The sequence below is a fragment of the Propithecus coquereli genome, unplaced genomic scaffold (genome assembly GCF_000956105.1).
Source record: "Propithecus coquereli isolate 6110/MARCELLA unplaced genomic scaffold, Pcoq_1.0 Scaffold235, whole genome shotgun sequence".
Classification (NCBI taxonomy): Eukaryota; Metazoa; Chordata; class Mammalia; order Primates; family Indriidae; genus Propithecus; species Propithecus coquereli.
Window position 1 is genome coordinate 4,701,441 of NW_012147897.1, and position 12,124 is coordinate 4,713,564.

The window sequence follows — 12,124 nt, forward strand, 5'->3', positions numbered from 1 at the left end:
GTGCCATCTGTCTATCCTTGCCCTTGGAAAGTATGTGTCCTGCTGCTCAACACGTAGCCCCTGGCAAGTCACATCAGCCTCCCCGAGTGGCAGCGGCCTCGCGAGTAAAATAAGTATGAAGTTGCCTTCCTTGGGCAGAGTCGATGAGCTACGCATGGGGGTGTGTCCGCACAGCAGGGGGTCTGGCCCCAAGGCTGCATCTGGGGGTGGGGAGGGCCACCACTGTGACTGAGGCCCTCACTTCTCTGCCAGGCCAAAGGCTCATTTATAGATATCCGCTCCCGGGCTGCCAATCCAGAAGGGAAGTGGGGGCAAAGGTGCTGAGGTGGCAGTTTGGAGCCTTTTTCAGGAAGAAGTCTCTGGTCACTCTTCCCCTTCTCACCCTCCCCACCCCCTGCCCCATCCTCTGGGCAATCTCACGGTGATCCTCAGGACAGTCCTGAAGGTGTGTGGTTTCATGTCGTGATCTCCACTGAACCATCAGGAAGACCGAGACCCAGAGAGGACAAAGGGTTTGCCCGAAGTCCCACAGCAGGATTGCCACAGAGCTGGGACCAGAATCGAGGTCTCTAATCTGGAGCTCAGCACTCTTCCCTTGTACCTAAAAGCAGATAGTTCTATAAAATGAAAAGTGTCTTATTTTGCCTGGTTTACAAAAAGTCATTTCCCTAAGTGGTTTGGCTTAAAGAGGGGAAGGGCTTGGGTTCCGCAAACAGCCCGCGGTTTTAGAAACAGCATCAGGCTCTGCATGAGACATGGCTCTGCGAACAGCACGGGGCCCCGCAGAGTGCTACAGACTGTGCCAGGCTTTGCCAACAGCACAGGACTCTAAAAAAGGCATCAAGTTTTGCACACCGTGGGAATCCGCAGATGGTGTTGGGATCCCACACATCATGGTGCTTTGTAAAATGCGCGATGCATGGCAAACACCCCATGTTGGCAAGTGGCAAAACTGAGGTGCAAACCAGTGTGGTCAGACCTGATGCCTGGGCCACCCACAGTGGGACCTCCCTGCAGGATTAGCCCAGGAGCCAATCTGAAGGCCTGTTAGCCTAAGTCCCAGAGGCTCCTGGGAACCTCACCCTTGCTCCCGTTCCACAGCTCTGAGCTCGGGGATATTCCTGGACCAGGCTTTGTCAGTCTGGGGAGGTTGAGGTAATAAGTGAAAACTGCTCATGCCGGAGGGTACTGCATATACCTTGTCCTGTGGGACCCAGGTCTGTCTGGCTCCAAGGCCTCCACCCTCAGTCCTCAGTCTGGAAATCTCTGGGGATTTCAGGTTGGCCCTTCTGCCTCCCTTCCTCCCTTCACCTAGATGGCTGTCGTCTCATCAAACATTGATGAGACAGACTTGGCCAGCCAAGCTGGCCTCCCTGTATACTCAGACCGTTCCATGTGTAGAGCTTCTTCAGCCTCCGGGGCCAAGATGGGGGGTAATGGAGCTTCCAGAAAGCCTAAAGGGACCTTCCCTCTCTCGACCGTGTACCTGCAATTTGGTGTCTGGAAGTTTGCCCCTCTGCCACTCTCTGTGAGGACTCACATTGCTGACTTCGGTCTGAAGGATTTGGAGAGATAGACTCAATTGGGTTTTCTCAAGTAGGATCAGGGTCTGGTCTTTCTATGAACCCAAGCCAACAATTGACTTTTCCCAGTGCAGGGTAATGTGTTCACATCTCTAGTTTCTCAAAGACTCAGTCCTTCATGCAAGGAGTACCCACTGAGTGCCTCCTAAGTGCTCGGGAGATCTGCAATTATTTCAAACTTCCCATTAGCACCCTCACATAGCAAGGAGGAGCCAGTGGGGCTGATGTGTGCTTCTTTATTATCGCACCTTGAAAGTTAGACTCCAAACCACATCCCCATTCCATGCAAAGACCTTATTTCTGGGATAGAGTCAGGTTCACTTCTGCATCTTGGATTTGGGGAAACCCAGAGGACTTCCTCAGAGAAGAAGCTTGGGTGGAGGAAAAAGCCGGGTTCTAGCATCAGAGGTTCAAGGCATGGCCCCGCCACCTACTAGCTGGGTGATCTCCAGCTAATTACGGAGACTCAGTGCCACATCAGTAAAATGGGAGAGTAAATACCTGGCCTCCAGGGCCAATGGGAGGGCCCAATGGGGCCTCGCATGTGAAAGTGCTGTGCAACCTGGGAAAGGCAAACGGGTTTGTTTTCTCTTTCTGCCCTTTCCGAGCCCCACCTCTGCCGCTCCCTCCTCTGAGCTTGAGGCCTCCAGGCGTGGCTTCTTTCTTGCTCACTGAACTTTCACGGCAGCTCTGCAAGGGAGGATTCCTGTGTCCTCTTTATAGAAGTGGGAATTGACACTCTGGGAGGTGCAGGGACTTGCCTAAGGTTGCTTGACCAGTCGATGACAGCTGCGATGGGACCCAGGCCTGTCTGGCTCTAGGGCCTCCGTACTCAGTCCTCAGTTGGAAAATCTGGGGATTTCAGGTTTGCCCTTCTGCCCCGCTCCCTGCACCTAGAAGGCTGTAACTGCCAGAGCTCCTACCACGAGCTCCCCAAGGCAGGCTGGACACTGTGACTCCAGAGGACAGAGCCCCTCCTTGCTCCAGATCCTTGGAGCGCAGAGAGGAGATGGGGGTTTGCTGAGAAGGGATGAGGGCTTGGGGGACAGGGGCTCAGTGAAGGAGGACAACGGCTCAGTGGAGGAACAAGGGCTCTCTATGGGGCTCATTGAGGGTGACAGATGTTCTGTGAGTGAGGGGGACATGGGCTTGGCAGGAGAAAGGGCTCAGATCGAAAATGGAAGTAGAGTGAGCAGATTGGGGAATCAGGGTTGAATGACCCTGTGGAATGGGCCTGTGGAAGCCCATCAACATCCCCTGTGCCCCCCACCTCCCCACTGCTAACAGAGCGGGAGAAAATAGTCAAGGGAACTGCTGAGAAGGGAACAGGCAGAGTCTGAGCTCTAGGGAGGCGGGGCAGGGTGCAGCTTCCTCCCAGCAGGGAGGCTGGACCTAAACAAACCCAGCCTCCTACCCAACTCTGGAGCCAGGGTGGAGAGACAGAAGCAGCAAGTGACCAGGGAGACAGGCACTTGGAGAATGGGGCTGACTTTGAGCAGGACTCCCTAGCCCACGCCTGGATGGGGCTGCTGTCCAGGGTGGCCCAAGAAGCAGCCACCCAGTGCCCAGAGTTCACGCCCGTGCACATCCCTGCTGTGGCTGAGCGGCTGCTGCTCCCAGGAGCCCTGAGAGGGCCTACTCCCTCTGCCCTGCTACGCTCCAGGTCCTGAGATTTAATCAGGGCCTGGGACTCCCTGCAGCCCAGCAGGCCTGGGACCCAGGATAGGTAAGTCTGGTTGAAGTAAGGAAGAGGCATCTGGGGGAACCCAGGGGGTCCTCTTCCCAGGGAGAAGGGTGCGGTCGTAGAGCCAAAGTGGGTGTGCAGGGGTGGGATTGGGGGTTCACAGCTCTCTGCACAGAGCCAGGCATGTGGCCAGAGCTGGGCAAAGGTGTGTTGAATGAATGAGTGAATGATCCGAGGGGCGGGAACCGACGCTGTTTACTCAGCTGGAGGTCGGGAGCCAGCCAACCCTCCCTGATGGGACAGAGACCAAGAGGATAGCAGAAAGACAGGCCCCCAACCCTCACTGAGCCCTGTTCCCCCTCTCAGAGAGACAAAGGCAGAAACAGAGCGGAGCACAGAGAGATAGAGAAAGAAGTGTGGTTAGGTGAGTGCAGAGACGGCCTCAGACACAGATGGAGACAGAAGGACAGGGACATGGATGAAGACAAATTTCAACAGGTGTCAGCGGAGAATGCAGAGAAAGGGAGGGGAGCAGCCCTGGAGCGACAAAGAAGCAGGAGGCGGGGAGAGTGAGAGAGTCAGACGGGACAGACACCGCCAGAGAGGAGCAGACAGGCCCGAAGCCAGCGTGGGGAGGAGCCACACAGGAGAAGCGCATTCAGAGAGACCGCAGAGACCTGGTGGGCTGGCCGTGGGTGGGGAGGAAGCCTTGACGCCCAGGTTGGAGCGTAACAAGGAAGCACCAGGTGGCGAGGGCGGTGTTTCTGGAAGGAGCACCAGGCTAAGCATTTCCTGGGCAGACAGCTTGGAAGAAACAAAAAGTCTTTAGATAGGGAGGACTGGGCTGGATGCCCTGCAGCTGTCACTTCTGGCCCGCTCCCACCTGTCTGTCCTCCCAAGCTGTGAGGCCTCACACCCACTCAGGCAAGGCTGGACTTGCACCCAGGAGCCCGGCAGTGAGGGCTTCGGCCAAGACAGACTGGCTGACGTGCAGCCTGGGGGACCTCAGGAGGACACAGCCACAGCCTGGGGACTGTGGTATGGCAGGAAGGCTGGGGTGGAGGCTTCCTCTCAGGGCGCCTCACAGGACAGATGAGAATGAGGTCAGATTTGGGTGGGTTGGTTTGGGATGGGGTGGCGTGGAAGGGCCTTTGACAAACCAAATTCCCTGATTGGGAATTTGCTCTGTGTTGGATGGGAGGGTTGGGGAGCCTGTGGGTGTGGGAAGCAACTAGAAACTTCGGGTGTACTGCATGTACTGCATCCTTCCCCCCAACCCCACTACCTCCCATGACCATTTTTCTGGGCCATAAAGGACCTAGCTATAGAATATTCTCTACTGTCCCCCCAACCGCCCACGCATACAGCAGGAAACTGACCCCAGCATCTGCCCCCTGAGCCACCAGAAGCCACTCTAGTCTTGCCTAGGCTGTGGCCAGGCTCATGCAGCACTCTGAGGGATGTGGGAACACGGGGAGGGGGGGCAGGATATGGAGTCTTGAAGAATCCCAGGCTCAGCTCACCAAGGGACAGGGGACAGTTGTTCCAGCCAGGGGCAGACACCAGAGAGGAGTGAGGATCAGATCTGGCTCTGGCAGAGCCCCTCCACCAACCCTCCACATACCCTTAGGCAGCAGGCAGAGCGTCCCTGTCTATGCAGGGACAGGCCATTTGCACAGTGTGATTCAGAGACCCCGCTTTCTCACCTCTGCCCCTTTGCTCAGGAAGGGCCTGCCCACATCCCATTCTGATGAAATTTGCCATTTCCCAGCTCCTCCAAATGCCAGCTCTTCCAGGAAGCCTTCCCTATTCCCCCAGCTGGGAGTAACTTCTCCCGCCAGCTCCCATATGCTGTTTGACCCTCTATTTGAGGTTCATCCTTCCTTGTTTCCGGCGTTATTGCTATGGCTATCCCCAGCCCTTCTGTGTCCAAATATGAGATATTCCAGGGCACATAGGTGGGGCGAGGGAAAGAACCAGGGGCCCTGGGTTCAAATCCCAGCTCCGCATCACTAGCTTTATGAGAATTCAGTGAAACACACTCACCCTTTTTAGTAGGTGAGGAAACAGATGCTCAGAGAGGGCAAGTAACTAGCCCGAGGTCACCTAGCAAGTAAGCAGCAGAGTGGGGGCCAGAACCCAGGTCTGCCGGGTGCCAAAGCTCTTTCCTCTCTGTGCCATTGCCTCTGGGCTTTCTCTTCCCTTACACAGCCCCTGCCCAGGATGAGCATTCTGGGGGAGGAGATAGCATCGCAAATGCTTGGAGAAGCGATTGTACCTGGCGTGTTTGTGGGGACAGTGAGGTGCTAGTACAGTTGGAGTGGGAGCATCACTGGGAAATATCTTGGGAAACTAAGCCAAAGAAGCTGATGGGGCCCAATCTCAAGGGTCTCATATGCCAGGTTAGGCATATGGACTTTGTCTTGGAGGCCACTGGGAGGTATAGAAGGTATCTGAGGAGGGCAGTGGCTATGCTTTGGTGGCCCAGAGAATCTGTGCCCCAGGAGCAGATAACCCATAATAACTCTACTCACTCATGCAGCACTCTTCTGAGTACAAACTACTATGACGTGCATTTTGTAAATGCGGAAACTAAGGCTAGGAGGAGTCTAGGCACCTGCCCAAGACCAGTGGCAGAGCCGGGGCTCAAACTCCAGTACCACACTGGAGTAGGGCCCTTTCTGGCCTTCCCTTAGCCTCTGTCCTGACAAGTCTCTACTGAAGGCTCCAATGTGCCCAGCCTGTGCCTGGAGAACACAGGCCCGAGGGGGCTGCATCTGCAAGGAGCCTGCCCCAAGTCCTCTCTAAATCCCTGGGTCTCTGGTGCCCAAACAGCTTTAAGACAATTATTAGGATTATCTTGTGTTTGGAGGACTGGAGATTCACGATATGGAGTGAGATGGGATAATATGGGCCCCCTAAGGGGCCAATTTAAGCCCCGAGAGAAATGAGCTGGGACCACATGGATGAGAAGTCGGCATGGCCTGGGCCACGCCAGTGATAGCTGCCTATCATTGGGCCTCAGGCTCCTGGTTTTAGGCCTAGGGAGACTGGCCTGGGTCCTCCGTAGGCTCAGGGCTCACCCTCCCACACAGGCCGCAGTTTTGTTTTGTTTTTTTTGAGACAGAGGCTCACTCTGTTGCCCGGGCTAGAGTGCCGTGGTGTCATCCTAGCTCACAGCAGCCTCAAACTCCTGGGCTCAAGCGATCCTACTGCCTCAGCCTCCCGAGTAGCTGGGACTACAGGCATGCGCCACCATGCCTGGCTAATTTTTTCTATGTATTTTTAGTTGTCCAATTAATTTCTTTCTATTTTTAGTAGAGACAGGGTCTCGCTCTTGCTCAGGCTGGTTTCGAACTCCTGAGCTCAAACGATCCGCCTGCCTCGGCCTCCCAGAGTGCTAGGATTACAGGCGTGAGCCACCGCGCCCGGCCCGCAGTCACTATTTTTAAGGTCCTCATGGGTCTAGAAGGGGTAACCAGGGCCAGAACCAGGAACAGAAAGTCCCAGCACAGGGTCCCTGACCCAGCTTGGAAACCACCAGAAACTGCCTGGCCCTCTCCCTGACCCTGCCAGATCTCCCTCAAGAAGCAACAGCTGGAAGGCCCACAACAGCTGGACCTCAAATATGCTATTGTCCTCGCAACAGACCACCCAAGGGTCCTGCTAGGAAGAATTTCCCCAAAATGACAGCCAAGCTCCAAAACTGGAGACAGGCCCCCTCCCCTTCGCTGCCTTTGACTCTTTCCCCTCCGGAAGGCTGGACCACGCCAAATTGGGAACTGAAGCACTCAGGGCCCCCACACCGCCCCCATCCCACCCAGGCCCACCACGGCAGCCCCCGCCCACAGCCCCATGCTCCAGCCTTCTCTTCTTCCTCATTCGGCTTTGCTGGGGAGTAGGGACACTCCAGGCTGAGAGTATCGCCTGTGCAAAGGCTTAGAGGTGGAAAAGAACGTGATGAATTTGGGGAATGGCAAGAATCTGTTTCTGCAGAGAGTAATGTTCACCAGGGAGGGTACAAGAGGCAGGAGCAGCTCCCAGTAGCCTTGGCCTCCTTGAGGATGAGGAGTCTGTATTCATCGTTTGCAGATGAGGCCAGGGGCAGGCGGTGGGGATGGGGCTAACTGTTGTTGAGGCCCACAGGGTACCAAGCAGTGGGCGTTTTCCTTTAATCCTACCCAAAACACCATGAGGCATTATTCTCTCACTTACAGAGAAGGCTACTGAGCCTTAGCAAGGCTAAAGAAGCTGCCCAATGTCACACAGCTCAATATGGCAAGACAAATATTTGAATCCAAAGTCTACTGACCCAGAGGGTTTCAGCAGGGACCTAACATATTCCATCAGGACAGGAGGACTGGAGGATCACTGCCCTGGGGGAATTTATTATCTAATCAGGCTGATTAGAGAGAAACACAAATAATGCCAGAGAGTGACCAGCAGTGCTGCAGCCCAGAGAAGCACAGAGGAAACAGGCCTGGGTGGGGCGCTAGGGTTCTGGAGGGAAAGATGGTTGACCTGGGCTGTAGGAACTCGGCAGGGGACCAGCAGGCCAAGGGAACCCAGGGGAACACAGAGGGTGGGAAGGGCTCGAGGCAGATGCTAGGTGCACTGAGGCTGGCTGCCTCCCGCCCCAACACCTCTGGGGAGAGGTGTCTGTCATCATCTTGAGGGACAGATTGCCCAATATCTGCTGCTGGGAACGTTTCCCTTCCCAGGCTCAGGTAGTGGGCATGTTAGTGCTGGAGCTGGTGGCTTTGCCAGTGACACCCCTTCACACACAACTTGGCGCCTGGAACACCTCCTTTTGCACAGCATTCCTCCATTGGGGCACATGGCAGGGATTTCTCACTCTCACTGGGCAAGTTTGGCCACTTGTGGCTTCTGTTACCTCCTAGCCACACGTGCCTCCCAAACTCCCAGAGTTCTGTCTCCAGCCCATGTTCTCTGTCCTGGAGCCCATAGCCTTCTAGACATCACTCCCTGGGTGCCTCTCTGCCACCCTAAACTCACCACATCCATCGTTGAATTTATACCACCCTGCAAACCTGGTTTTAATAATAGCATACTCATGGCTGGGCCTAGCGGCTCACACCTTATAATCCCAGCATTTTGGGAGGCTGAGGCAGGAGGATCGCTTGAGGCCAGGAGTTCAAGAATAGCCTGGTCAACATAGTGAGACCCTGTCTCTGCAAAAGATTGAAAATTGGCTGAGTGTGGTGGCACACACCTGTACTCCCAGCCACTCAGGAGGCTGAGGCAAGCAGATCACCTGAGCCCAGGAGTTCGAGGCTGCAGTGAGCTATGGTTGCACCACCGTACTCCAACCTGATGACAGAGAGAGACCCTATCTTTAAAAAAAAAAAGAAAAAATGTAAATAAATTAATAAAATGGCGCACCCAGAAGGAAAGCTGCACTTCTCCTCCCCTGCACCTCCAGGGACTCCTCAGCGTCCTGCATCCCCACCACTGATTTTCTGCCAAGCCCTGGGGACCCCCCTTCCTGTGCCTGCTCATGACTCTCCAACCCCACTGCCACTACCTGGCCAGGCCTGTTACCACTCATTGCCCTGGACCTCACTCCTCCTTCTTCCCGGCCCCTGCCTCCAGCCTGGCTTCTCCACCCTCCCCTCCAGTCGTGGTGGACTTCCCAGAAGCCCAAATCTGACCCCCTCCCTGGCCTTGGACAAAGTCTGCCCATATGGGAATGTGGGCTCGGTGGTGCCAGCTCTGCTGATCTTTCAAGCAAAAACCTAAAATCTGGAGTTTTACGTAAAATTTCCTGATGTTTAAATGCTGGCATCTGACTTAAAAACACTCAGCAAGTCGGCATTGTGCAAGCTCCCAGAACAGGCCTAAGGGCCAGATGTGCCCTCAGTCAGGACAACTCCAGAAGGCTCCAACCACCTTGCAGTGCACAGCCGGCCCGCACCATGCACAGGGGGCCTGGGGCCAGGTCTTCCAGTTGTAACCTCTGCCTTGTATTTTGTCCCCACAGGGCCCTTTGATGGCCCTGGTGACAACGTGTGGGGGAGGGTGGGGAGGAGAGGTCTCTCCTCTAGCACAGGAAAATTATTGGGGGGGGGGAAAAAACAAAGAAGTCTTGGAATGCAGCTGGTGAGGATGGGGGAGGGACGGGGTGGAGACAGGGCTGGGGCAGGACAGGGGAGGGACACCACAGGGGTCTGTGCTGCCTCGGGGACCAGGAGTTGGTCAGAGAGTACTGCTGTGGCTGAATCTCCCACAGGAAAGGGAATAATTATTTTGAGGCTGGTGGCCAGTCATAGAAATAGACGCCTCGGTGAGTTTGGGGCAAAGGCTGACAAGGCTGGCACTTGTAAAGCACCTTGGAATTGACAACAGGCGTTCCTTATCCCGTCTGACCCTCGCCCAGGCTTGAGAGGTAAGGCTCATTACCCCTGTTGTACAGTGGCTTGGTGGGGTCTGACTGCTGGGACAAGGGCACACCGGGTCTGAGTGGTCTCAGGTCTCACTCTCTGCTGAGGGACAGGCTGGCACACGCTGGAGAGAAAGTGTCATGCCTTCCCTTCCTTGGTCCCAGCCATCCTCCTCCAGCTGGCCTGCCTGGAGTCGCCCTCAGGGTGTGAGCGCTCTCCCAGCTGTCTGCATTTCTCAGCACCTGCTGCCCTGTCTCTCCTGAAGGTCCAGATCCAGGCCTCGGTTGTAAGTCCTGGACCCTCATCACACTCAGGTCCCTTGGACAGAGGGCTGTGCATCTTTCCCTCCACTTTCTCTCTCCCAGCCCTTGCCCGCAGTGCTCTCTCAGGCCACTGGAAGAGGACATTGACCAACCAGTGAACTGACTGACGAGGGTAGGGCCAAGGGAAACTTCCCCCTCGCCCTTGGAAGGTTTGCTGAAAAATCAACTCACAAAAGACAGATTAATTGGAGAGAAGGCATGCAAATTTTATTAACATGTTCACAGGGAAAAGCACAGAGTGATTACCCACCCCTGATGGGGTTCAGAAGCTTATATACCATCCTGGCAAAATAGGTGGTGGGATGGGAGAGAAGGAGAATTCTGTTGAGAGGGTTACCGGGCAAGATGAATAGATTGCAGAACTGAGATCAATCTCGTGCAAGGGGCTGTCCAGCTGTGGTTACATCCTTGGTCTTACAGGGAGGAAAAGAAAAAACACGTGTTCTCCTTGGTGGGTCTGGTTTTAAGCAGGTAAAGGAAGTTCAACTTTGTCCTGTGCTTAGGGAGAGATGGTGGTGGGGAGGGCAGAGGGACCTTGAGATTTCGGGGAATCAGTTTCTGAGCCCCAACACTAGCTAAAGGATGGACTGGTACAATGACAGACTGTCCCCAAATGGCAACCTTTGCCAATTCACAGGAGGAAAACCAGGCCAGAAAAAGACGTGCCTACACAGGGACTGTCTCTGCCATCGTTGCATCCACCATTTTGCGGTTGCTGTTGGGGGCGCTGGAGTCAGACAGATCTGGCTTTCAGCCTTGGCTTTGCCACTTACCAGCCTGGAGACCCTATATAAATCGCTTCTCTAGGAGCCTCTGTTTCTTCCTGCATCAGGGAGTCAGCGATGCCCCCAGAGTGTTGCTGGGGGGAAGGGTGCTGAGCCTAGCCCTGCACGTGGCGATGTTTGGTCTAGATCAAGCACCTGCTTCCCCCAAGAAGAAGACGCCCAGGACAAACTCCTCCATCCTGCCTGCTGTTCAGAGCTGGCCACTTCCATGGGGGATGACAGTGGGCCTGAGAGCTCTGTTTCCAGCCAGGGCTTTGGTTGACTTCCCTCCCCCGCCCCCTCCCCCAGCCCTTTGCTGTTGAACTTCAGCCCTATCCTCTGGTTCTAGATGTGGCAACGTTTGCTGCTGGCACAAAGCAAGTCTGGAAGCAGGCAGGTGTTTTGGCAGGACAGGCAGCTGACAGAGGATGGCTGCCTGGCAGGGGAACATGCAGTATTCGCTGAGCACCTGCTGTGCGCTGTGTCCATGCTGGCTTCCCAAATACCGCCACAGCCTGTTGGTGAGGCAAAGGTCATTAATCTCCAGGATAAGGAACACCACTGCTGCTCAAAATTTTGGCAGTGTCTCAGAGGGGGAGGTAAAGTCAGAGTTTATGAAGAATTAAAAGTTTGTTTTAAAGCCCTTCAGCACAGAGTAGGAGGTGGGTAGGGGGAGACTTGATTAGGATTGGGTAAAAATTTCAATTCAACAGTTCAGGATTGGTAGAAGCAGCAAGGTGAGGAAGTTGCCAGGAGGGAGTCAAAGAATCTTGGGCCAACTCTTTATTTCCCTTGAAGAGTTGATTGGTCTTTCAGAAGTTGCTGTAATGAACAATCAAACCATTTACTTGGGGGTGGACAGACTGGGAAGAGGAAAAAAATGCTACTGAAGACAGTGAAATAGCGAAGTCATGTGAATGTGACCGTAAGGTGTGGTTGTGGTTTTGGGTTTTTAGCCCAGGCTGAATGTGGGGGTAGGTGGTTTGGTTCTCGGTAGACACTTTCTGCACTGGGAAGGAGGGATTACAGTCCCTGCTTTGCAGCAGCAGGCTTCAAACCTGGGTCATTGAGTGTGCCTGAAGAGAAGGGGTCCAGTCCCTCGTTTTGTGGTTGGCTGGGGCTTGGATGAGAGAGAGAGATGACCCAGATGGATGGCCGGTGACATCAAAATGGAGGGGTATACTTGGAGGAAGACCATGTGTGCAGGAAGGGGAGGGGTCCAGTTGGGCCGTGTTGCCTGGGAGGCGCTTGAAGATTTATCAGGAAAAGGGATAATGATGGCCCTTGGCAGGGGCCTACTGTGTGCCAACCCCTGGGCCTGGTGCCCTAGAGACCTCACATCCTCAGGATAGTGTAGGGGAGAAGAGAT

The 12,124-nt window shown here is 54.9% G+C and overlaps 1 protein-coding gene across 1 annotated transcript in view; it reads left to right on the forward strand.

The window, feature by feature from the left end:
• The first annotated feature begins 3,035 nt into the window (after positions 1-3,035).
• The window catches only part of SLCO2B1 (solute carrier organic anion transporter family, member 2B1), a 49,435-nt gene continuing 40,346 nt past the window's right edge, over positions 3,036-12,124 (forward strand). Inside the window, exon 1 of the mRNA XM_012645736.1 lies at positions 3,036-3,309. The gene's annotated coding sequence lies outside the window, so the exon portion shown is untranslated. The remainder of the gene's footprint in view (positions 3,310-12,124) is intronic.